At 37.2% G+C, this 25,705-nt stretch overlaps 1 long non-coding RNA gene and 1 other non-coding gene across 4 annotated transcripts; one reads left to right on the forward strand and one right to left on the reverse strand.

Annotated features, from left to right (window-relative positions):
* Window positions 1-12,544: 12,544 nt before the first annotated feature.
* On the forward strand, window positions 12,545-12,648 carry LOC127745300 (small nucleolar RNA R71). The gene has a single exon (XR_008006497.1). It is a non-coding gene; the product is annotated as a small nucleolar RNA R71 (small nucleolar RNA).
* Window positions 12,649-18,497: 5,849 nt separating this feature from the next.
* Window positions 18,498-24,039, reverse strand: LOC107474484 (uncharacterized). 3 transcript variants are annotated; one of them, XR_002370675.2, is made up of 8 exons: window positions 23,565-24,039; window positions 23,276-23,367; window positions 23,026-23,138; window positions 21,029-22,867; window positions 19,784-19,954; window positions 19,497-19,667; window positions 18,861-18,966; window positions 18,498-18,738 (listed from the first exon to the last, which is right to left on the reverse strand). It is a non-coding gene; the product is annotated as an uncharacterized LOC107474484 (long non-coding RNA). The 3 variants fall into 3 exon arrangements; XR_008005684.1 differs by having other exon boundaries at window positions 19,784-22,867; XR_008005685.1 differs by having other exon boundaries at window positions 18,498-18,753; window positions 19,784-22,867.
* Window positions 24,040-25,705: the final 1,666 nt, after the last annotated feature.

The raw sequence follows: 25,705 nt of genomic DNA on the forward strand, positions 1-25,705 counted from the left end.
TATTATTAATCCATGATACTCAGCAGAGCTCCTAACCTTAACCTTAGGAGGTTTGTGACTCATACTGTACCTAATGTTATTCAAAAATAAAGTGAGGGAGGAAGAAGATCCTAAAACATGGGTGATCTTCTCCTATATATACTAATATGCTAACTAAGAATTACAGAAATAAGATAAAACTAGTCTTGTAGTACGAAAATCCACTTTCCGGGTACACTTGGTGAGTGTTTGGGTTGAGCTTTGAGTGTCTCCACGAGCTAGTACCCCTTAGGGGCATTGAACGCTGGCTTGAGACTCCCTTTTGAGCATTGGATGCCAGCTGCTCCCCTGTGGGCGCTGAAAGCCAGGAATGGGACTGGTGGCTGGCGTTGAATGCCAATTTTGGGCCTTCATTTCCAAAGCAAAAGTATGGTCTATTATATATTTCTGGAAAGCCCTGGATGTTAGCTTTCCATAACCGTTGAGATCATGCCATTTGGACTCTATAGCTCCAGAAAAGCTCCTTCGAGTGCACGAAGGTTAGATCCTAACAATATCTCCAGTCCTTTCTCTGTCTCTAAATTAGATTTTTGCTCAAACTCCTCAATTTCAGCCAAAAAATACCTAAAATCACCATAAAACACACAAACTCAAAGTAGAATCGAAAAACATGAATTTCGCACTAAAACCTATGAAAACATAATAAAACTTAAACAAAACATAATGAAAACTATATAAAAATAATGCCAAAAAGCGTATAAAATATCCGCTCATCAATTTCCGTTGCTTTTTAGTCTAGTAGTTCAAATTTTCAAAATTTTTTGGGTTAAAGATGTCTCATGTATCCCATAACAAGCTTAAAAGAAAATTTTTGAAAAAGATACATAAGGTCTTGAGTATATCGTAAGTTATTCTAGTTACTTAAGATGTGGTGGCCCTATCTTTATTTTCTGAATGTATGAATCAACTATGCATATTTGATATTGAATTTAAGTAAACTGACTCTTGAAGAATGGTGAATTTAGAGAAGTATTATTGATTCTTTGAAAAATAAAAAATATTGATTCTTGAAGTAAGAGAAAGCAACGAAAAGAAAAAAAGAAAAAAATATATAAAGAAAATGACAAGAGCAAGGATCCAAGGCTTTGAGCATCAATGATTAGGAGGGTCAAAATTGGCCTAAAAAGCTCAAATGAGTTGCTATCCCGAACTATATACTTGGTGTGAAGGTGTCAAATAAAAAGCTTGAGACTGAGCAGTTAAGTCATGATCCAAGGTTAAGGAGTATGCTTAAGAACTCTGGGCACTACTGTCTGGGAATTTAAGCAAAGCTAAATTCAAATCAAAAGGGTTACCCCAGTTAAGTGCTTGTAGTGTTTATGTATCCAGTGGTAATACTTGAAAACAAAACGTTTAGAGTCACGGCTAGGCTAAAAAAGGTTCAAAGCACCAAAATAAAAAGCTGTGTTCAAGAATCAAGAAAATCTAAAAGAAGAGAATCAATAATATCATCTGGATTCTTGTTCCAAGGGATGCCAATATTTCTGAACTTTAGAGGAAAGGGAGATGCCAAAACTGTTCAGAAGTAAAGAGCTAATAGTTCCATTCAATATTTAGGACTAAGCTTCATTGATAAACTCCGAGACCTATTACATTTTTCTCTTCCATTTGTCCTATCTTTTTTTGGTTACTTGAGGACAAACAACAGTTTAAGTTTGGTGTTCTGATGACGGGATTTCTTAAACCCTTTTTCACAGCATTTGTAGTATGTTTTTAGTTAGTTTTAGTAGGTTTTAATATGTTTTAATGCAAAAGTCACCTTTTGGATGCTACTTTGAGTTTTTATGTTTTTTCTTATTATTTCAGATGATTTTTGGGTGAAATTGGCAAGTTTTGGCAAAGTCTGATTCAAAGGCTAAGAAAGAATAATAGATGCTGTCAAATCCTGACCTCTGTGCATTCCAATGAGCATATCTTGAGCTACAGAAGTCCAATTGATGCACTCTCAATGGCGTTGGAAAGCTAACATTCAGAGCATTCCAGAAATATATAGCAGTTTATACGTTTTTCTGGAAATGACTACCCAAAACGGGAGTTGAACGCCCAACTTACTCCATTTCTCGCGTTTAACGCCCAAGAAGAACCAAACCCCAAGTTGAACGCCCAAAACTAGCATTCAACGCCACCAAAGGAGCACAAGACAGCATGGACATCCCTTAGTGGGTGTTCAATGCCCACTCATCCAATTTGAATGCAGGCATACGAAGCACATGACCAAAGTGAAGCCAAAGTGGATTTTGGCACTTCTTAGCTTATTTTATTTTCTTTTTGTAATTTTTAATTAAGAAAAATATCTTTTAGGTTTAGTCTTATAGTTTTTACTCTAAATAAGGAAATTCCTTCCTCCTAAGGATTATGTCTCCCAGGAGGGGAGAAGCAGAGACACATTACATAGCACCTTCTTAAAGCATAAGTAACTAAGCCTCCTAAGTTAAGGATAGGAGTTTTGCTCATTCCTATAGATTAATACTATTACTTTTCTACTTTAATACATGTTTGATTTCATTCTATGATGTATTTTCATTCTTCATCTTTATGAATCTGGGGTGGAACGAAAGTATGACCCCTTACTCTACATGAGCTCTTGTGAAGCCTTAGCCGGATAGTATTGAGCTACAGCTTGAGAATACATCATAGGTTCCAAGACAGTATCTGGGCTAATTGGGATATGTGACATTAAATCTCGTTGGGTAATTGAGGTCTCTGTGGCGTTAAGGCTAGAATACCGAGCATCATTCTCCGATCCGGAAGATCTGACCTTGTCTATGGCATTTTGAGTAAGATAATCAGAGATTGAATTGCATGAGCTTTACCCTCATTCAGATTGGATGACCATCGGCATCGGCATTTGATCTGGATCAGAGGAGATTAATGACCACTAGCCCCGGCTTTAATCACTTTCAGCATTGCCATTGAATGAATCACTCATTGTTAAAGTAGTCAGTAAGAAGTATTAATCTGTAAGAACAAGCATCTCCAAGGCCTTAACTGATTTTTCACCATTGTTTCCACACCAATTCAGAATCACTTTATTTATTATTTTGTTTTATGTGTTTACAACAACAACTATCTCTTTCAATTCGCATAACTAAGATTTGCAGGATAACCACAGCTTGCTCAATCCAACAATCCTCCTGGGATCGACCCTCATTCACCTAAGGTATTACTTGGACGACCTGGTACACTTGCCAGTTCAGTTGTGCGAGTTCTAATTTTGTGCACCTCCTTTCACCATACACACTCCCTTTTCTTTCTTTTCCCCTTTCCATTAGCAAAGGCCGAAGTCTTCCCCTCCATTCCTTCCTATCCATTTTTATTTTCCTTTTCTTATTTTCTATCTTTATTTTGCTCGAAGATGAGCAAAACTTTTAAGTTTGGTGTTGGGTACTCCGCTTTTTCTTCATTTTTTATTATCTCCATGGCACCCAAAACCAAAGAATCCTCCTCAAGGAAGAGGAAAGGGAAGGATCCTACATCTGATCCATGGGACTTCACCCAGTTATTTTCTAAGACACATGAGGACCACTTTTATTAAGTGGTGCACAAGAAGAAGGTGATTCCCAAGGTCCGCTTCGATCTGAAGCTGGAAGAGTTCCCAGAGATCCTATATCAGATTCTGAGATGGGGTTAGGAAGTTCTGGCCAACCCCATGACTAAGGTTGGAGCATTGATAGAACGGAAGTTCTACGCTATTGCTTGGGTGACACACAACCTTGTTAAAGGCGTGCACCCGGAGCTGAAGAATTAGCGGACCATGGTCATAGGGCATATCATGGACTTTAGCACGGAGAGTGTGAGGGTAGCGCTACATTTACCACCATCCGGAGAGGATCCTCATTCATACACTCAGAGGGTCAACACTGACTAAAGGTTGGATCAGGTTCTTACAGACATTTGCCTTCTTGGGGCTTAGTGGAGGAGGGATTCTAAGGGCAAGCCATACCAGGTGGGTAGACATGACCTCAAGCCAGTAGCTAGAGGACGATTGGAGTTCATCCAATGTTCCATCCTCCCTACGAGTAACCGTTATGAGGTTACAGTCAAGAGAACAGTGATGATTCACTGTATTATGCTCGACAATGAGGTGGAGGTACACGAGGTGATCCCTCAAGAGTTTTACAGGATAGCTGACAAGTCCTCCACCACTGCAAGACTAGCTTTCCCTCATCTTATCTACCGCTTATATGCAGCAGCTGGAGCTCACATTGATGGAGATACCCTGATAGGCATTGAGAGGCCGATCGCAAAGAAGGGCATGGAGCACGCAAGAGAGCTCGGACTAGGACCGTAGTAGGAGCCAGTTCCACTGCTTCCATAGGATCTTCTGGAGATGCCTCAAGGAATATATTTCCCTCCTTGTGATTATTGTGATCATTTGACCACATCCATAGGGAAGCTGACATCATTAGTTGATCAGCTGAGATTGGAGTATCAGGAACACGCTGTACTGCTTCACTGGATGATGGAAGAGCAGAGGAGGCAAGGGCGTGATATAGAGAAGCTTAAGCACTCTAGAGGGTTCCTCAGAGGAAGCAGCAGCCACAATCACTGAGGTGGTTGAGTTTCATTCTCCTTTCCTTTATCTTATATCTGTTTTTTAGTATTTCATTATATTTTTTGTTTTCTTTTTTGAGTTTGCATGATTACTATTAGGATTCCCATACTTTCTAGTTTAGTTGTTTATTTTAGTATTTTCTGTTTATTTTAAAAGGATGTCTCACGTATTGTGCATTGAGCTCAATAAAAAATAAAAGAAAAAGAAGTAGTAAAATGCATGAGCTTTTGAGTTATATATTGCATGTTCTGGTTACTTTGATATGGTGGAACAATCTATATTTCTAAATGTATGAATTAACTGTGCATATTTGATTTTGGAGTTAAGAATATTGGTTCTTGAGGAACGGGAATTTAGAGAAGTTTTATTGATTCTCTAAAATAAGAAAAAAGGTTGATTATTGTAGCAAAATAAACATAAGAAAGAATTGAAAAGAAAAATCAAAAGAAAAAGGGCCAAGGCTTTGAGCATCAATGGTTAGGAGAGTCAAAACTAATCTAAAGCTCAAAAGAGTGGTTTTCTCCAACCATATTCTTATGGTGTAAAGGTGTCAAGTAGCCCTTGTGACTGAACACTTAAAGCCATGACCCATGCCTATTATAGAGTATGCCTAAGGCTCTGAGCACAACTGTCTGGGAGAAAAGGAAAAGAAAAATTCGAACCCAAAAGAGTTCCTCAGTTAACTACTTGTGGTGTTCTTATTCCAAGTTAAGCTTGAAGATAAAACACTAAAAGTCACGGCTAGGCTCAAGGTGCAAAGTCGTGCACAAAATTGTGATCATCAATAATGGCGCCAATAGACTTGGAGCTCTCAAACATGAATCACACTCTGTCACAACTTAGCACAACTAACCAGCAAGTGCACTGGGTCGTCCAAGTAATACCTTACATGAATAAGGGTCGATCCCACAGAGATTGTTGGTATGAAGTAAGCTATGGCCATCTTGTAAATCTCAGTCAGGCGGATTCAAATGGTAATAATGGTTTTCGAAAAAATAAGGGTAAATAAAACATAAAATAGAGATAGAGATACTTATGTAATTCATTGGTGGGAATTTCAGATAAGCGCATGAAGATACTGTGTTCTTTCTGAATCTCTGCTTTCCTACTACTTTCATCTAATCTTTCTTACTCCTTTCCATGGCAAGCTGTATGTAGGGTATCACCATTGTCAATGGCTACTTCCCATCCTCTCAGTCAAAATGGTCCAAATGCTCTGTCACAGCACGGCTAATCATCTGTCGGTTCTCGATCATGTCGGAATAGAATCCAGTGATTCTTTTGCGTCTGTCACTATGCCCAACACTCGCGAGTTTGAAGCTCATCACAGTCATTCAATCCCTGAATCCTACTCGGAATACCACAGACAAGGTTTAGACTTTTCGAATTCTCAAGAATGGCCGCCAATGGATTCTAGCTTATACCACGAAGATTCTGATTAAGGAATCCAATAGATACTCATTCAATCGAAGGTAGAACGGAAGTGGTTGTTAGGCACGCGTTCATAGGTTGAGAATGGTGATGAGTGTCATAGACCATCACATTCATCAGGTTGAAGTGCGAATGAACATCTTAGAATAAGAATAAGCATGAATTGAATAGAAGAACAATAGTAATTGCATTAATACTCGAGGTATAGCAGAGTTCCACACCTTAATCTATGGTGTGTAGAAACTCCACCGTTGAAAATACATAAGTGATAAAGGTCCAGGCATGGCCGAGAGGCCAGCCTCCAAAACGTGATCAAAGGATTAAAGATAATCCACAGATGAAAATACAATAGTAAAAAGTCCTATTTATACTAGACTAGTTACTAGGGTTTATAGAAATAAGTCTAAGTGCAGAAATCCACTTTCAGGGCCCACTTTGGTGTGTGCTTGGGTTGAGCTTGAGCTTTATACGTGCAGAGGCTTCTCTTGGGGTTAAACACCAATTTGAAACGTGTTTTTGGCGTTTAACTCTGGTTTGTGACGTGTTTCTGGCGTTTTACTCCAGAATGCAGCATGGAGCTGGCGTTGAATGCCAGTTTACGTCATCTGAACTCGAATAAAGTGGACTATTATATATTGCTGGAAAGCCCTTGATGTCTAATTTCCAACATAGTTAAGAGCGCGCCATTTGAAGTTCTGTAGCTCCAAAAAATCTATATCGAGTTCAGGGAGGTCAGAATCCAACAGCATCAGTAGTCCTTTTTCAGCCTGAATCAGATTTTTGCTCAGGTCCCTCAATTTCAGCCAGAAAATACCTAAAATCATAGAAATACACACAAACTCATAGTAAAGTCCAGAAATGTGAATTTTTCTTAAAAACTAATATAAACATCCCTAAAAGTAGCTAGATCCTACTAAAAACTACCTAAAAACAATGCCAAAAAGCGTATAAATTATCCGCTCATCACAACACCAAACTTAAATTGTTGCTTGTACCCAAGCAACTGATAATCAAATAGGATAAAAAGAAGAGAATATACTATAAATCTCAAAATATCAATGAATATTAGTTCTAATTAGATGAGCGGGAGTTATAGCTTTTTGCTTCTGAAAAGTTTTGGTATCTCACTTTATCCTTTGAAGTTTAGAATGATTGGCATTCATCGGAATTCAGAGTTCAGATAGTGTTATTGATTCTCCTAGTTAAGTATGTTGATTCTTGAACACAGCTACTTTATGAGTCTTGGCCGTGGCCCTAAGCACTTTATTTTCCAGTATTACCACCGGATACATAAATGCCACAGACACATAACTGGGTAAACCTTTTCAGATTGTGACTCAACTTTATTAAAGTCCCCAGTTAGAGGTGTCCAGAGCTCTTAAGCACACTCTTTTTGCTTTGGATCACGACTTTAACCACTCAGTCTCAAGCTTTTCACTTGGACCTGCATGCTACAAGCACATGGTTAGGGACAGCTTGATTTAGCCGCTTAGACCTGGATTTTATTTCCTTGGGTCCTCCTATCCATTGATGCTCAAAGCCTTGGATCCTTTTTACCCTTGCCTTTTGGTTTTAAGGGCTATTGGCTTTTTTTGCTAGCTTTTTCTTTTTCTTTCTTTTAAAATTTTTTTCGACACTTTTTTTTCGCAAGCTTTTGTTATTCACTGCTTTTTCTTGCTTCAAGAATCAATTTTATGATTTTTCAGATTATCAATAACATTTCTCTTTTTCATCATTCTTTCAAGAGCCAACAATTTTAACATTCATAAACAACAAGATCAAAAATATGCACTGTTCAAGCATTCATTCAGAAAACAAGAAGTATTGTCACCACATCAATATAATTAAATTAATTTCAAGGATGAATTCGAAACTCATGTACTTCTTGTTCTTTTGTATTAAAAACATTTTTTTATTTAAGAAAGGTAAAGGATTCATGGAATTATTCATAGCCTTAAGACATATACACTAGACACTAATGATCATGTAATAAAGACACAAACATAGACAAACATGAAGCTCAGTAAACCAAAAAACAGAGAGATAAGAAAAAGGAAGTTAAGGAATGAATCCACCTTAGTGATGGTGGTGCTTTCTCCTTAACGGACCAATGGTGTTCTTGAGCTCCTCTATGTCTCTTCCTTGCCTTTGTTGCTCCTCCCTCATAGCTCTTTGATCTTCTCTAATCTCATTGAGAATGATGGAGTGTTCTTGGTGTTCTACCCTTAATTGGTTCATATCATGACTCAATCCTTCTAGAGAAGTGTTGAGTTGTTTCCAATAGTTGTTTGAAGGAAAATGCATCCCTTGAGGAATCTCATGGATTTCTTGATGATGAGCTTCCTCATGCGTCTCTTGAGATCCATGAATAGGCTCTCTTGTTTGCTCCATCCTCTTCTTAGTGATGGGCTTGTCCTCTTCAATGAGGATGTCTCCTTCTATGAAAACTCTAGCTAAGTAGCATAGATGACAAATGACATGAGGAAAAGCTAGCCTTGCCAAGGTGGAGGGATTTTGTCTTCCTTTTCCTCTTTCTAGAGGTTTCTCAGGCCTTAGGTGCCATAAATAGTTATGGAAAAACAAAAAAGCTATCTGGTGCACGAAATTGAAATCACACTTTTGCAATACGCACAACTAACCAGCAAGTGCACTGGGTCGTCCAAGTAATACCTTACGTGAGTAAGGGTCAATCCCACGGAGATTGTTGGTATGAAGCAAGGTATGGTTATCTTATTAATCTTAGTCATGATGCCAATAAGGTTCTTTGAATTTAATTGTAAAATGTGAAAGTGTTTGGATTAAATAATTGTTACTCAATAATGGAGAATATGTTAAGAGTTTTGGAGATGCTTTGTCTTCTAAATTCCTGTAACATAATGCTTTCTCACTTTCATAAATGCAAGGCTCCTTCCATGGCAAGCTGTATGTAGGGTGTCACTGTTGTCAATGGTTACCTCCCATCCTCTCAGTGAAAATGGTCCAAATGCTCTGTCACAGCACGGCTAATCATCTGTTGGTTCTCGATCATATCAGAATAGGATCCATTGATCCTTTTGCGACTGTCACTATGCCCAACACTCGAGAGTTTGAAGCTCGTCACAGTCATCCAATTCCAGAATCCTACTCGGAATACCATAGACAAGGTTTAGACTTTTCGGATTCTCATGAATGCCGCCAACAATTCTAGCTTATACCACGAAGATTCTGATTAAGGAATCTAAGAGACACTCATTCAATCTAATGTAGAACGGAGGTGGTTGTCAGGCACACGTTCATGGATTGGGGAAGGTGATGAGTGTCACGGATCATCACATTCTTCATAGTGAAGCGCGAATGAACATCTTAGATAGGAACAAGCATGTTTGAATGGAAAACAGAAATAATTGCATTAATTCATCGAGACGCTGCAGAGCTCCTCACCCCCAACAATGGAGTTTAGAGACACATGCCGTCAAAAGGTATAAAGTTCAGATCTAAAAATGTCATGAGATACAAAATAAGTCTCTAAAAGTTGTTTAAATACAAAACTAGTAACCTAGGTTTACAGAAAATGAGTAAACTAAGATGGATAGTACAGAAATGCACTTCTGGGGCCCATGTGCTGGGGCTGAGACTTAAGCTTCTCATGTGCCTGGGCTGTTTCTGGAGTTGAACGTCAGGTTGTAACTTGTTTCTGCCGTTGAACTCCCACTTCCAACCTGTTTCTGGCACTGAACGCCAGACTGCAACATGGAACTGGTGTTTAACGCCAGTTTACGTCATCTATCTTCATGCAAAGTATGGAATATTATATATTTCTGGAAAGCTCTGGATGTCTACTTTCCAACCCAATTGAGAGCGCGCCAATTGGACTCCTGTAGCTCCGAAAAATCTATTCCGAGTGTAGGGAGGTCAGAATCCACAACATCAGCAGTTCTTTTTCAGCCTGAATCAGATTTTAACTCAGTTCCTTCAATTTCAGCCAGAAAATACCTGAAATCACAGAAAAATACACAAACTCATAGTAAACTCCAGATATATGAATTTTGCTCAAGAACTAATAAAAATATATTAAAAACTAACTAAAACACACTAAAATCTCATGAAATTACCACAAAAAAGCGTATAAAATATCCGCTGATTACTATGCTTTTACCACACCGAACTTAGAATGTTGCTCACCCTCGAGCAAAAGAAGAAAGAACAGAAAAAGAAGAAGAAGAAATGGAGGAGAGGGAGAGAGAGGTGTCTTCGGCCAAGAGGGATAAGAGAGGGTTGTGTTGTGTGAAAATGTAGAAGGAAAGAGGGGTTTATATAGGAGTGGGAGAGGGGGTAGGTTTTGGTCATTAGGGGTTGGGTTTGGGAGTGAAAGGATTTTGAATTTGAAGGTAGGTGGGGTTTATGGGGAAGAGTGGATGAATGTGAGTGATGAAGAGGTGATGGGGAAGAGTGTTATGAAAAGGTGTGAGAGAGAGGGAGAAGGTAGGTGGAGATCCTGTGGGGTCCACAGATCCTGAGGTGTCAAGGATTTCTCATCCCTGCACCCTTTAGGCGTGTAAAACGCCCTCTGTATGCAATCCAAGCGTTTAACGCCAGACTGCAGCATGTTTCTGGCGTTAAACGCCACTTCCATGTTTGTTTTGGGTGTTCAACGCCAATCTGCAGCATGTTTCTGGCGTTGAATGCCACTTCCATGCTTGTTTCTGGCATTTAACGCTAGCTTCATGCTCTGTTCTAGCGTTAAACGCCAGCCAGATGCTCCTTACTGGCGTTTAAACGCCAGTAAGATCTTCCTCCAGGGTGTGCTGTTTCTTCTGCTATTTTTTTATTCTGTTTTTAATTTTTGCAATTGTTTTGTGACTCCACATGATCATAAACCTAATAAAACATAAAAGAACAATAGAAAACATAGATAAATAAGAATTGGGTTGCCTCCCAACAAGCGCTTCTTTAATGTCAATAGCTTGACAGTGAGCTCTCATGGAGCTTCACAGATCATCAGAGCATTATTGGGACCTCTCAACACCAAACTTAGAGTTTGGATGTGGGGGTTCAACACCAAACTTAGAGTTTGGTTGTGGCCTCCCAACACCAAACTTAGAGTTTGATTGTGGGGGCTTTGTTTGACTCTGTATTGAGAGAAGCTTATCGTGCCTCTTTTCCATGGTTGTAGAGGAAGATCCTTGAGCTTTAAACACAAGGTAGTCCCCATTCAATTGAAGGGCTAGTTCACCTCTGTCAACATCAATCACAGCTCTTGTTGTGGCTAGGAAGGGTCTTCCAAGGATGATGCATTCATCCTCCTCCTTTCCAGTTTCTCCATTACATTGAGTGGCATAAGATTTATACCTGACCCCAGGTCACACAGAGCCTTCTCACAGGTCATGATGCCTATGGTACAGGATATTAAGAATTTACCAGGATCTTATTTTATTTGAGGTAGAGTTTGCTGAACCATGTATTTAGTTCTCTAATGAGCAAGGGAGGTTCATCTTCCCAAGTCTCATTACCAAACAACTTGGCATTCATCTTCATGATGGCTCCTAGATATTGAGCAACTTGCTCTTCAGTTACATCTTCATCCTCTTCAGAGGAAGAATAGTTCTCAGAGCTTATGAATGGTAAAAAGAGGTTCAATGGAATCTCTATGGTCTCTAGGTGAGCCTCAGATTTCTTAGGTTCCTCAGTGTGGAACTCCTTTTTGTTCAAAGGACATCCCAGGAGGTCTTCCTCACTGGGATTCACGTCCTTCTCCTCCTTTGTGCATTCGGCCATATTGATTATATCAATGGCCTTGCACTCTCTTTTTGGATTCTCTTCTGTATTGCTTGGGATAGTACTAGGAGGAGTTTCAGTGATTTTCTTACTCAGTTGACCCACTTATGCCTCCAAATTTCTAATGGAGGACATTGTTTTACTCATGAAACTTAAAGTGGCCTTAGATAGATCAGAGACTATGTTTGCTAAGCTAGAGGGGCTCTACTTAGAATTCTATGTCTATCACTGAGAAGATGATGGAAAAGGCTTGCTATTGCTAAACCTGTTTCTTCCACCATTATTAAAGCCTTGTTGGGGCTTTTGTTGATCCTTCCATGAGAAATTTAGATGATTTCTCCTTGGGAATTATAGATGTTCCTATAGGGTTCACCCATGTAATTCACCTCTGCCATTGCAGGGTTCTCAGGATCATAAGCTTCTTCTTCAAAAGATACTTCTTTAGTGCTGTTGGATACATTTTGTAATCCATTCAGACTCTGAGAAATCATGTTGACTTGTTGAGTCAACATTTTGTTCCGAGCCAATATGGCATTCAGAGCATCAATTTCAAGAACTCCCCTCTGCTGAGGCATCCCATTACTCACAGGATTCCTCTCAGAGGTGTACATGAATTGGTTATTTGCAACCATGTCAATAAGTTCTTGAGCTTCTGCAGGCATTTTCTTTAGGCGAATGGATCCACCTGCAGAATGGTCCAGTGACATCTTAGAAAGCTCAGATAGACCATTATAGAATATATCCAAAATGGTCTACTCTGAAAGCATGCCAGAAGGACACTTTTTGGTCAACTGCTTGTATCTTTCCCAAGCTTTATAGAGGGATTCACCATCTTTTTGCCTGAAGGTCTGAACATCCACTCTAAGCTTGCTCAGCTTTTGAGGAGGAAAGAACTTAGCCAAGAAGGCCGTGACCAGCTTATCCCAAGAGTCCAGGCTATCTTTAGGTTGTGAGTCCAACCATGTTCTAACTTTGTCTCTCACAGCAAAAGGGAAAGGCATGAGCCTGTAGACTTCAGGATCTACTCCATTAGTCTTAACAGTATCATAGATCTGCAAGAATTTAGTTAAGAACTGATAGGGATCTTCTGATGGAAGTCCATAAAACTTGCAGTTCTGTTGCATTAGAGCAACTAGTTAAGGCTTCAGCTCAAAATTGTTTGCTCCAATGGCAGGGATTGAGATGCTTCTTCCATAAAAATTGGAAGTAGGTGTAGTATAATCACCAAGCATCCTCCTTGCATTATTGTTGTTGTCATTATTTTTGGCTGCCATCTCCTCTTCTTTTTCAAAAATTTCTGTAAGGTTTTCTCTGGATTGTTGTATTTTAGCTTCTCTTAGTTTCCTCTTCAGAGTCCTTTCAGGTTCAAGATCTGCTTCAACAAGAATGTTGTTGTCCTTGCTCCTGCTCATATGAAAAAGAAGAGAACAGAAAAGAAGAGGAATCCTCTATGTCACAGTATAAAGATTTCTTTATGTGAGTAGAAGAAGAAAAGAATAGAAGAAGGATGAAAAAAATTTGAACATAGAGGATAAGAGAGAGTTTGAATTTTTAGATGAAGAGAAGAGTGTTAGTAATTAAATAAATAAATAGAAGAAGAAGAGAGACAGAGAGGAATTCGAAAATTGTTTTTGAAAAATAGTTAGTGATTTTCAAAAATTGAGAGGAGAAGTACAATTAAAATTAAAATTTGAAACAATTAGTTAATTGAAAAGAATTTTGAAAAAGAGTGAGGAATTTTCGAACATTAAAAAGAGAAAAGTGGTTAGGTAGTTTTAAAAAAGATAAGAAACAACAAAAAGTCAATTAGTTAGTTTGAAAAAGATTTGAAAATCAATTTTGAAAAGATAAGAAGTTAGAAAAGATTTTGAAATCAATTTTGAAAAAGATATTTGAAAAAGATTTGAAAAAGAAATTAAAAATATTTAATTTTTAAAATTAAAATTGATTACTTAACTAACAAGAAACTAACAGATGTGATTCTAGAATTTAAAGATTGAACCTTTCTTAACAAGAAAGTAACAAACTTCAAATTTTTTAATCAATCACATTAATTGTTAGTAGATTTTTGAAAATCATTAAATAAAATTAAGAAAAAGATTTTGAAAATCAATTTTTTTAATTTTCGAAAATAACAAAAAGAAAAAGAAAATATTTGATTTTGAAAAAGATTTTGAAAAGATAAGATTTTTAAAATTGAAATCTTGACTTGACTAACAAGAAACAACTTATTTTAAAAATTTTTGACTAAGTCAACCCAAAGATTTCGAAATTTATGAGTAAAACAAGGAAAATATATTTTTTTGATTTTTTTTTGAATTTTTCATGATGAGAGAGAAAAACTCAAAAATGACTCACAACATGAAAATTAAGATCAAAATAAAGAAAACATGCAAGAACACTATGAATGTCAAGATGAACACCAAGAACACTTTGAAGATCAAGATGATCATCAAGACTTATTTTTGAAAAATTTTCAAGAAAAGAAGAACATGCAAGACACCAAACTTAGAAAATTTTCATGCTTAGACACTATGAATGCAAAAATGCATATGAAAAATAGCAAAAGACACAAAACAAGAAAATATGAAGATCATGAAGAACACCATGCATGAATTTTTCGAAAAAAATGCATAAATTTTAAAAACATGCAATTGACACCAAACTTAAAAATTGACTCAAGACTCATACAAGAAACACAAAAATATTTTTTTGATTTTTTTTGTTTTATTAAATAATTTTTTTCTGAATTTTTTTTGAAAATTTCTTTTCGGAAAAATGAAAACAAATAGAATTTTTTTGAAAGATTTTTGAAAACATTTTGAAAAGAAAATTACCTAATCTGAGCAACAAGATGAACCGTCAGTTGTTCAAACTCGAACAATCCCCGGCAATGTCGCCAAAAACTTGGTGCACGAAATTGTGATCATCAACAATGGCGCCAATAGGCTTGGAGCTCTCAAACGTGAACCACACTTTGTCACAACTTCGCATAACTAACCAGCAAGTACACCGGGTCGTCCAAGTAACACCTTACGTGAGTAAGGGTCGATCCCACGGAGATTGTTGGTATGAAGCAAGCTATGGTCATCTTGTAAATCTCAGTCAGGCGGATTCAAATGGTAATAATGGTTTTCGAAAATAAGGGTAAATAAAACATAAAATAGAGATAGAGATACTTATGTAATTCATTGGTGGGAATTTCAGATAAGCGCATGAACATACTGTGTTCCTTTTGAATCTCTGCTTTCCTACTGCTTTCATCCAATCCTTCTTACTCTTTTCCATGGCAAGCTGTATGTAGGGCGTCACCGTTGTCAATGGCTACTTCCCATCCTCTCAGTGAAAATGGTCCAAATGCTCTGTCACAGCACGACTAATCATCCTTCGATTCTCGGTCATGTTGGAATATAATCCAGTGATTCTTTTGCGTCTGTCACTATGCCCAACACTCGCGAGTTTGAAGCTCGTCACAGTCATTCAATCCCTGAATCCTACTTGGAATACCACAGACAAGGTTTAGACTTTCCAAATTCTCAAGAATGGCTGCCAATGGATTCTAGCTTATACCACGAAGATTCTGATTAAGGAATCCAAGAGATACTCATTCAATCGAATGTAGAATGGAGGTGGTTGTCAGGCACGCGTTCATAGGTTGAGAATGGTGATGAGTGTCACGGATCATCACATTCATCAAGTTGAAGTGTGAATGAACATCTTAGAATAAGAATAAGCATGAATTGAATAGAAGAACAATAGTAATTGCATTAATACTCGAGTTACAGCAGAGCTCCACACCTTAATCTATGGTGTGTAGAAACTCCACCGTTAAAAATACCTAAGTGATGAAGGTCCAGGCATGGCCAAGAGGCCAGCCTCCAAAACGTGGTCAAAGGATTAAAGATAATCCAAAGATGAAAATACAATAGTAAAAAGTCCTATTTATTCTAGACTAGTTACTATGGTTTACAGAAATAAGTCTAAGTGCAAAAATCTACTTCCAGGGCCCACTTTGGTGTGTGCTTGGGCTGATCTTGAGCTTTACACATGCAGAGGATTCTCTTGGGGTTAAACGCCAAGTTGTAACGTGTTTTTGGCATTTAACTCTGGTTTGTGACGTGTTTCTGGCGTTTTACTCCAAAATGCAGCATGGAGCTGGTGTTGAACGCCAGTTTGCGTCGTCTGAACTCGAATAAAGTGTGGACTATTATATATTGCTGGAAAGCCCTAGATGTCTACTTTCCAACCCAACTAAGAGTGTGCCAACCGGACTTCTATAGCTCCAAAAAATCCATTCCGAGTGCAGGGAGGTCAGAATCCAACAACATCAGTAGTCCTTTTTCAGCCTAAATAAGATTTTTGCTCAGGTCCCTCAATTTCAGCCAGAAAATACTTGAAATCACAGAAAAATACACAAACTCATAGTAAAGTCCAGAAATGTGAATTTTGCATAAAAACTAATAAAAACATCCCTAAAAGTAGCTAGATCCTACTAAAAACTACCTAAAAACAATGCCAAAAAGTGTATAAATTATCCGCTCATCACAAAGCACCAAAGAAAGGACAAAGCTATGTTCAAGAATCAATTCGAGCCTAAAGAGGAAAACTAAGAAATCAAATCCAAAGCAAAACTAAGAAATCAAAACCCTAGTGAAAAGTAAGTGTTTCTCTCTCTAAAATTCAAAAATAAAACTAAAACTAAAGTGAAATTTGAAAAGTGTTCAGTCTCAGCTCTACCCCTACCTCTAGTCTGTGTTTTCGGGCTTGAAATTGGGTCCAAATCAGCCCAGAAATCGCCCCCAGAGAGTTTTGTTAAGTGCAGCACGTGACGCTCTGTCACGAGTACGCGTCGGCCACGTGTACGCGTCGCTAGACTTCTGTGCTGGTCACACGTACGCGTCAGTTACGCGTATGCGTCACTGTAAGATGCTCCAAATCATGTGCACGCATCAGCCATGCGTGCGCGTCGCTCCTCGTTTCTCAGTTATTTAGTTTCTTGTGTTCCTTCCACTTTGACATGCCTCATCTTCATCCTTTAAGCCATTTATGCCCTGTAAACCTGAAAACACTTCACAAACACATCACAGCATCGAATGGTAATAAAGGAGAATTCAAAATTAACAATTTTAAGACTTAGAAAGCAAGTTTTCAATCATAGCACAAAATTAGGAAGGAAATGAAAAACATGCAATTTACATGAATAAGTGTGAGAATAGTTGACAAAAACCCATTCAATCAGTCCAAAATATATCATAAAATAATGGTTTATCAAATCTCCCCACACTTAAACATTAGCATGTCCTCATGATAAGCTCAAGTGAAATAGACGAGTGAAGGGAAAATGGTGAGACTATGCATTGCAATTTATCTATTGGGATGCAACTATATGCTAAATGCTTTTACCTACTTGGTTTAAAAGTAAACAAATTCTCCAAGACAAACATGAATTAGATTCCACTAATTCAAATCACAGAATAAAGTAAAAGTAAACTTGCAAGAAGAAAGCTCATGAAAGTCGAGAACAAAGAATCAAGCATCGTACCCTCACTGGAGTGTATACACTCTAATCACTCTAGTGTTTAAGGGTCGAGTCTCTCGGTTCTCTACTAATCTTTCTTTCTAAGGCATGCCCTTCTTCTACCAATCAACAATATTTAATGCACAAATACACATATTAAGAGGTGTTTTCAAGGGTTGTAATGGGGTTAGGGTCAAGGTAGGAATGTATTTGGTTAAGTGGAATAAAATCCGAATCCTTAATTAACCTAAACTTCTCACGTAACCTAAGACATTCCATGTTATCACAATGCAAAGTCTAGCCACCCATTAACTACTTTTCCACAAATCCATGCACCTTGATGTCTTTTGAATATAAATCATATGCATTAGTTCACTTATTAGCCTTAGGGTGTTTTGTCCCCTTTTTATTATTTTCTCTTTTTCTTTTCCTTATTATTTATTATTTTTTTCTTTTTTTTCTCTATTTTTTTTAGTGAGTTAATGCATATGATTAATGTGCTGGATGCATGAACAAGTGCCAAATTGTTTTCACATTTTCATATAAGAATATAAAATACCTAATTCCCTAACCAAGTAATTCCCAAACCCAATTTTCCTACACTTAATTCATGTACATTTCACTAGTCTAAGCAAACCATGGATTCAAATTAAGTTTCTGCCATGCTTTAAACGTGTGCCGAAAAGTGCAAAAAAGTGTGTCGGTAGCTTTTCGCCACTTTTTGAGCTATCAGCACGCTTTTGAAAGGGTCACATCCGCCAGCGTGCTAGTTACTCTATTGCTACACTTTTGTGGATCTATCGGCACGTTTTTTTTGTTGCCACGCTTTCATCTCTTGCCATGCCTTTAAGCGTGGCCATAGGTCTTAATACGCTTATAAAGTGTACCGAAAAGTGCACATATCGCCACACTTTTAAAACGTCCCAGACTGTTTGTTTTGGGTACTCACTTTTAAAACGTCCCAGACTATTTGTTTTGGGTACTCTTTAAACGCGTGCCAATAGAAGAAGATATGGCTACACTTTTTAAAGCGTGGTGATAGCCAGTGATACGGCCATGCTTTAAAAGCATGGCAATAGCCTTATAAAATTAAAAAAAAAATATTTTTCTTATTTTTACCTTCACCGCTATAAAATATAAATTTTTAATCCTTTTTTATTACCAAACCTACAAATATAATATGCAATTATTAGTACAAGATAAATCAAACATAATTAGTGACATAATTTTTATGATAATTGTTTTATACATTAAAAAACTAATACTCAAATGCAAAATAAATCTCAAGTTCGAATTCCAAAACTAAAAACTGAAAAAAAATACAAAAACAATACAACATAAATTCTATTTCCTTTACTGTTCCTCCTTCCTCTAGCCCTCTTAAACCTTCTTCCCTTAGATCATAAATAATTATTTCTGGATCATTTGTGAATTTTTTTACCTACAAAAGATAATTCTTTGAGCTAAACATTAGTGGTACTACATTGAATTGCAAATTGTAATGTAATATTCTAGGGCAACAGTCACAAGAATGGTAAAACCAGGAATAGTTTAGTTGTTTACTTGTTGCAAGCTAGACGTGCCATATCTACTGTAAGAAGATAACATGAAAAATTGAACCAGTGACCAATTTTCATGGTCCAAGGCATTTGTGAGAAGTTCCATGTTGCTGGAGGAAGGAATAAGGAAGAAATCATTATGACAATAAAGCATTAAATAAACTATCAACTAAAAAAAGGGATCAACCAGTATACTTCAAATAATAAATGTATTAAAAACAGTTCGTAAACTAATGTGACCAACAGGATATATATTAAGTTTGAAAAAAAAGTGTTATGTCCTTGCTGGACCTAGCAATATCTAAACATGAAGTTTGGATTTCACTATTACTTTCTTGAAAGGAGGTTAACTTTGTTGCATGACATTTAGGCAACCTAATAACAGTGGCCTCAGTATCAACCTCAACATCTCTAACTGCTAATTTGCTTTTTTTCTATTTTCTAATAAAATGTAGATGCTTTAGCACATTAGTTAAAACAGCAAAAAATAGTAGAAATCATCCAATAAAAGCAAGATCTAACCACTAATCAATTCAATAAAAACGCAGAAAATATTCAATAATCATCCAATTTTCTTGTTTACAAATTAAAACAGCAACACAGCAAGAGCTCATCACTAATCAATAGAACATTCACTTACCCTAATACTAAAGCACCAGACCACTGAAGCAAGAATCCAAGAATTGCCGAGCCAAAAATCACGGGTGTGTTTCCGAAGTTCCAACTAAAGGAGAGGACACCTGGAGGGTCTAAGCAGGGCATCATAGCAGCCAGGAAAATCAACGTAATAGGTGTTGTTTTCCACATAAGACTGTTAATGAATGCATAAATTAGACAAAACAAAGAAATAAATCATTTAATGCAAGGAAAGAGATAGGAAGCACAGAGAAATTGGCATTAAAAGGAAGTAACAATGATAAAAATTACCCATGACAAAGCTATCTAGTTCTCTTGCTGCTGCAGCCGAGACCAGAGGATTTTATTTACAGCACTTGGTACAATCCACGCCAATGCCACACATGCACCAAAAAAATGGAATTGCAGATCAGTCACCATAACGATAGCAACACCGATAGATACCACCGTCAATGCTATAGCCTGTAAAGTGACAAATAATATACTAGGCATTTCAATCTAACATGAGATAAGCAACAAATAATATACTAGGCATTTGAAGAAATCACGGTCAGTTCCAAATTCAGTCTCAATTTATTTAGTTTAGCTTTATTGTAAATTAGTGCCACATACAAATGCTAAAAGTTGACCCACCTAACCGAAACTTATGCTTCAACTACATTGTAGTTATAGTCTGTTAAGTGAACTTAAAATACAAAGCTTTACAACATAAAAGGACTTGAAAAAAAAAACTAATCTTAGAAAATTATTAATAAGCAAACATTGACAGAATATAGATCAATAACAGTAGGTGTGTGTTCTATGGCCTCGTCAATTTTGGAAAGAGCAACTTCATATTTTCCTCGTCTGTCATAATGCTGCACCGGAAAAAATCCTCATAAATAGGCCAAAATAGAAGAGGAAGAAAAGATAGTCAAGAAACCAATATGAAAACTAGCTACAGACTTGAGCCAACAAAAACAAAGTCCACATAAGAGTTGAAGGGGGTTCTTTTTCCACCTTGTATAAATTATAAAAATGAGTAAGTTACCAAAAAGAAGAAAAGAACTCTTAACGTATTATCAGGGGTTTTGTGATTTATTTGTAATGGAACTCCCTGGAGAGAATACAAAAGAAAGAAATCACAATCAACTTCGAAAAATCTGAACGAGGCATAATTTGAAGTTGAAAAGAAACTTGAATACCTAGCAATCTGCATTGTAGTCAAGCAATGTTTTCACAGTTAATAATTCTTCGGCTCATAGAGGAGTAGTAACTATATATTAATTAAAACAAGTAAAAATTATATATTAATTACTTTTTCCATTCTTTTTTAATTATCTGTCACTCTAAATATATTAATTCAATGATATATCCATTTTCTATTGGCATTTTATATTCTCTACCTCAGTGCCTATTGGCATTTCATATTGGATTGAAATGAAATCTATCTCAGTTAAAAAAATGGATATTTACTACGATACTAATAAAACATAAACCAAAAAAGCGAAAGGATATATAACAATGCGATTTGCAGATTGGATCTTAATTAATTACCTGCATTGCATTACAATAAGGCTTGAGAGAATGAAAAGAGTGCCTGCAGGAAGAATAAAAACTGCCACTAGAAACGCCATGCCTTTTTTTTCCTCAACCTGCCCCTAAATGCAATACAAATTTAAACGACCTCTATTCCCTCAAGTCACATACCACTCGCTACACTAATTTCATAACAGGGCAATCAACCAAAACCAACATACATATCACAAGCTTATATTATTTGCTCATTTCTATCACCTTTCAGATCCAGAGAACAAGGACCTTCCCCCTTGTACTTATAATTTAGTACACAAATCCTAACCAAATCATATATATCCCTTAGGTGAATTGAATTTTCTTTCACTTTTATATCAAAACCCTTTTTGTCTATATATGAAGCATTAAATGTCAAACATTACTTCTATAAACTAAAATAAGATTCATTAGGCGGCAAGAATAATAAGTTCAGAGCCAAAAAGGGTGCATGAATATAATAAAGTATAGAAATCGTAGTTAATCACATGTTATAATTAATCATGGAAAAAATTATATCCTAAATAATGCATGTTAGGTATAAATAATGCATTCGACTCAACATCTTATTCACACCTTCTCAAGGCTCAAATGTAATTTATGAAATGCCTAACCGTGATTATTCATTGTGACTTTGTTACATACCCTGAGGAAAAAGCTGAGTCAGCAGTGCAGGCAGCTAAAAAAGGGAAGATAATGATCCCTTTACCTTATCATTCTTCTAGACAAAATAATAAAGGAAAGGGAGGAAGAACTGATTTAAATAATTGATTTATTTTAGGAGGCAATAACTGATTGAATCAATCAGAAAAGAATCAGGGAAATTGCATGATTATGAAGATTTCGATTAGAGAGAGGGTGAGGCAATAAAAGGAGGAACCGAATAGGTATTGAGGCAGGAAAAGACTTGGAAAGGCCTAGGCTAGGAGAGGAGAGGACTCTCGAAATTCCTCTGCTATCACTTTTCTATTCTATTGTAATTTCTGCATTTTCATTCAATAAATACCAATTTAAACAACTTGTATCAGAGCGTGGTTGTCGGCGCCATGGAAAGGGCTACCTATAGGCTGGATTAAGGTGAATACCGAATACTGATAGACCGTAGCAAAGTGGCTACCGTTGTGTCAGTGTCGATAGAGTGAAGCCGCCGTGGACGTCGGCTCTGCAGGGCCGGTGTATTGTTAGGGACTTGGGTATTATGGGGTGTTCAAAGTCCCACATCGAGTAGTATGGGATGCTTGATGTTGTATATAAGGAAAGTGGTTCTTCCCCCTTAACAGCTAGCTTTTAAGGTGTGGTTTCCCACTTTCCTTAGATACTTAACAGACTTTCTTCTAGGTCTATTTTACTTCAACAATATTATTTAAACAACCAAAACTCAGCATAATAAACTTAAATTAAGAGAAAGGCACACAAGGAGTCGAAAAAGCTTATAGTCATTTCTTTCCAAATTTATGAGGAGAAGACAAAACCTATGCTCTTGTAGTCTCGTGGAAACATACGGCAAAAGTAGTGTGTATTTGATCAATGATTATTGGCTAAAAGGAAAGAAAGAAAACACATATTCATCACAGGCAATACAAGTTCATATTACACCTGCAACATTGTTTTAGCCAACAGTGAGCACTAACGGAATGCATTAATACTCCTAGCACTGAGAAACCACGCAATTAAACAAATACAGATTCATAAAAATCAATTAGAGCTACATTCAAGCCAGAAATAACATCGACAAAGAAAAGTAACAAGTTAACTTTCCTTCCACCAATGGCTTTGTAAGCAGTTTCCAACTTGGCTTTAAGGCCATCCATCATCTTGTCCATTCTGCCAACACCAACAAAAATAAAGCACATAGTTATGCTGAACGGGATTAGTTTCCTTCCTTGATAATTAAAAGGTGGAATACCCTTGGGAAACCACTAAACAAATAAATAAATCACTTATTAAACTTGATATTATGTTGAAGGGGCCGAGCAATTTACCTATTGCTTTACCAGAAGTCATAACCATAACCAAGCAATGTGATTCCTTTCTTGTAGCCACACCCAACAAGCATGTCAATGATACACCTCAGTCAAATGCATACATTCGTAAACTGCAACAATATTTCACATAACAGCAGAAAATCAAATCAAATCGCTTAATTAAAATTCCAAAAAATAACAAAAAATAAAATAAGCTATGTTGAACTGTTGAGTATTGGTTTAATCAATTAACAATTGAATAAATTACCAAGGATGGATCTAGAATATCAATTTCATAGAGGCCATGATCATCTTCAGGGACCACAATATCAGATTTCTGGTCAAGTGGTTTAGTGTAACCTGAAAAGTTGAACACAATCTGACTCGGAATCAAAACTAATCAAGTTTATCAGAACATAACATGTATCATTTTGAGTACAAATTTGCAAATTTTACTCCAAAAACAAGCTGATAGAATCACGAAGCTCCATTTCCATTTTCAATTAACCCTAGCTTTTAATAAATATTTTGATTTGGGGGAAATAGGTGAAACTCACGAAAAGTGAAGGATTGAGAGAAAGGGCAGAAAAGAGCTTCGGACGAGTAAAGATTTAATTGCAGACAGAGCTCCATGATTTGCTGACGCAAGCAACGGAAGCGAACCAATGAGCAGGGAGCCTCGCCAGGATATTCTGGAGAAGGTCCTCGTTCACCGAACCAAAACTTCCACCTTTCCCGTTGGCTGAGAAGGTGGTAGAGCATATGAGAAGAGACGATAGAAGAAGGAGGGCAGAGGCTGGTGTCGCGGAGGAAGGAACGGCGACCTCCGTTGGCTGACCGACGCGATGAGTAATAAGCACTGAGGGAGTGCGATCGACAGCAAAGACGGGTTAAGGGAGACAAAGGAGGGAGCGTCGGTAGATGAGAGAGTGCAAGCGACGCCGATGAGCTCTGTTTGAGTGTTAGGGTTTTCAGAGCATTAGCGTAATGGTGTTACAGCCTTACAAGGGAGAAGAGTAGAAGCTAAGTCTGATGAGTGATGAATTAGTAGCGCGTTTGGGACTTAGTAGTTTCTTTTTTTTTTCAAAGGAACCTTTTCGCCAAGCTTTTTTAGGGGTGTTAATAGAGTTATTAGAAATGGTGATACACGAAAACTTGTCTCTCAACAAATTTCTTTTCGGCAAGTATACCGAATTATCGTCAAGTAAAAACTCACACTAGAGTGAGATTGAATCTCACAAGGATTGATTGGTCAAGCAACTTTAGTTGGAAGAGTATGCTAGTTGAGCTAAACAGAGTATAGTTTGAGAGTGTAGAAAATTAAATGGCGGGAAAGTAAATAGCAGAAAATAAAGTGCAGAATCTTAAATGGGAATCTGGGGAAGTGAGCATGGAAATAAATGGCAGAAAGTAAAGAGAATGGATAGGATCAGAAATGGGAAATTCATTGGGCTCAGGAGATGTTGTATTCTCCGAATCAAGTTCATTTTCATCTTTCCCTCAATCAATGCATCTATTGATCTCCTTGGCAATCATAGGTGATTGGATCCCAATTCCTTGGCAATCCAATCTTTCTAAGCTTGAACAATTGCCCAATTCTTTGATTTAATTGCTCATGGGAAGAGACAAAGTATGGTCACTGATTATACCACATATATTTCCAAATCAAAGTGTTGGGAGGATTACATGTCACTATATCCGCCCAGACCCCAATTTGGTCCAACATGAGAAATCATTTCTAGCATGATCTCCTCATCCCTTTTCCAAGGCTCAGAGGAGATCCAATTATGGAGAGTTTCTTTTCCAAGACAACTAACCAATTGAATTAAGATCGAAAACTTTCTAGTAAATCAAAAGAGGAGAAAGAAGAAGAAGAATGAAAACTATGATTGATCCATCAAATTACAATAGAGCTTCCTAAACCAATGAAAGGGGTTTAGTTGTTCATAGCTCTAGAAATGGAAAATGATAGAAAAGAATACATGCTTCAAAAATACAGAAAAGTAAATATACAGAGGGTAGTTCTCTAAAATGCAAAAAGCTTCTCTACAGTTCAAAACTGCTCCTATATATACCACTCCTCTTGATCTTCTAGTGAATTCTTCAAGTCTTGGATGTGGGCCTGAGATCTTGAGTTGAGGCAGTTACAATCTTTAGTGGGCTCAGCTTGTAGAAAAGTGTAAGTTAGGCATGGGCATTAATGATGTTAACGTTAAGTGAAATTGTGGGTTCGAGAACGTTAGTGGCAATCACCTTTTTCACTAACGTTCCAACCCCATATAGTCCACGTTAACTTCGACGTTAGTAGCACTAACGTGACTACTAACGTTGCCTTATGAACCTTCGCAAGCATGATTGGGACTTACCTTTCCTAATAACGTTGCCTTATGCCCTTACCTTTGTCACTAACGCTCCAAACGCCCTTACTCCCCACGTTAGAGTTCACGTTAACCTAAACTAGGTTAACATGGCCACTAACGTGGTAGTGAGTGCCATCTCCAACGTTAGTGACAAAGGAGAGTGTCACTAGCATTGGCTCATCAATTTTAGCTCCACATTAACTTTCACGTTAGTGGTCTTAACTTGACCACTAACGTGGGCAATGCTAGCTTGATCCAACGTTAGTGACAAAGGTGAGTGTCACTAACATTGGTATTGTTCCTCCCTTCCACGTTAGAGTTCACGTTAACTAAGTTAA

Source organism: Arachis duranensis, chromosome 2 (genome assembly GCF_000817695.3).
Source record: "Arachis duranensis cultivar V14167 chromosome 2, aradu.V14167.gnm2.J7QH, whole genome shotgun sequence".
Lineage (NCBI taxonomy): Eukaryota > Viridiplantae > Streptophyta > Magnoliopsida > Fabales > Fabaceae > Arachis > Arachis duranensis.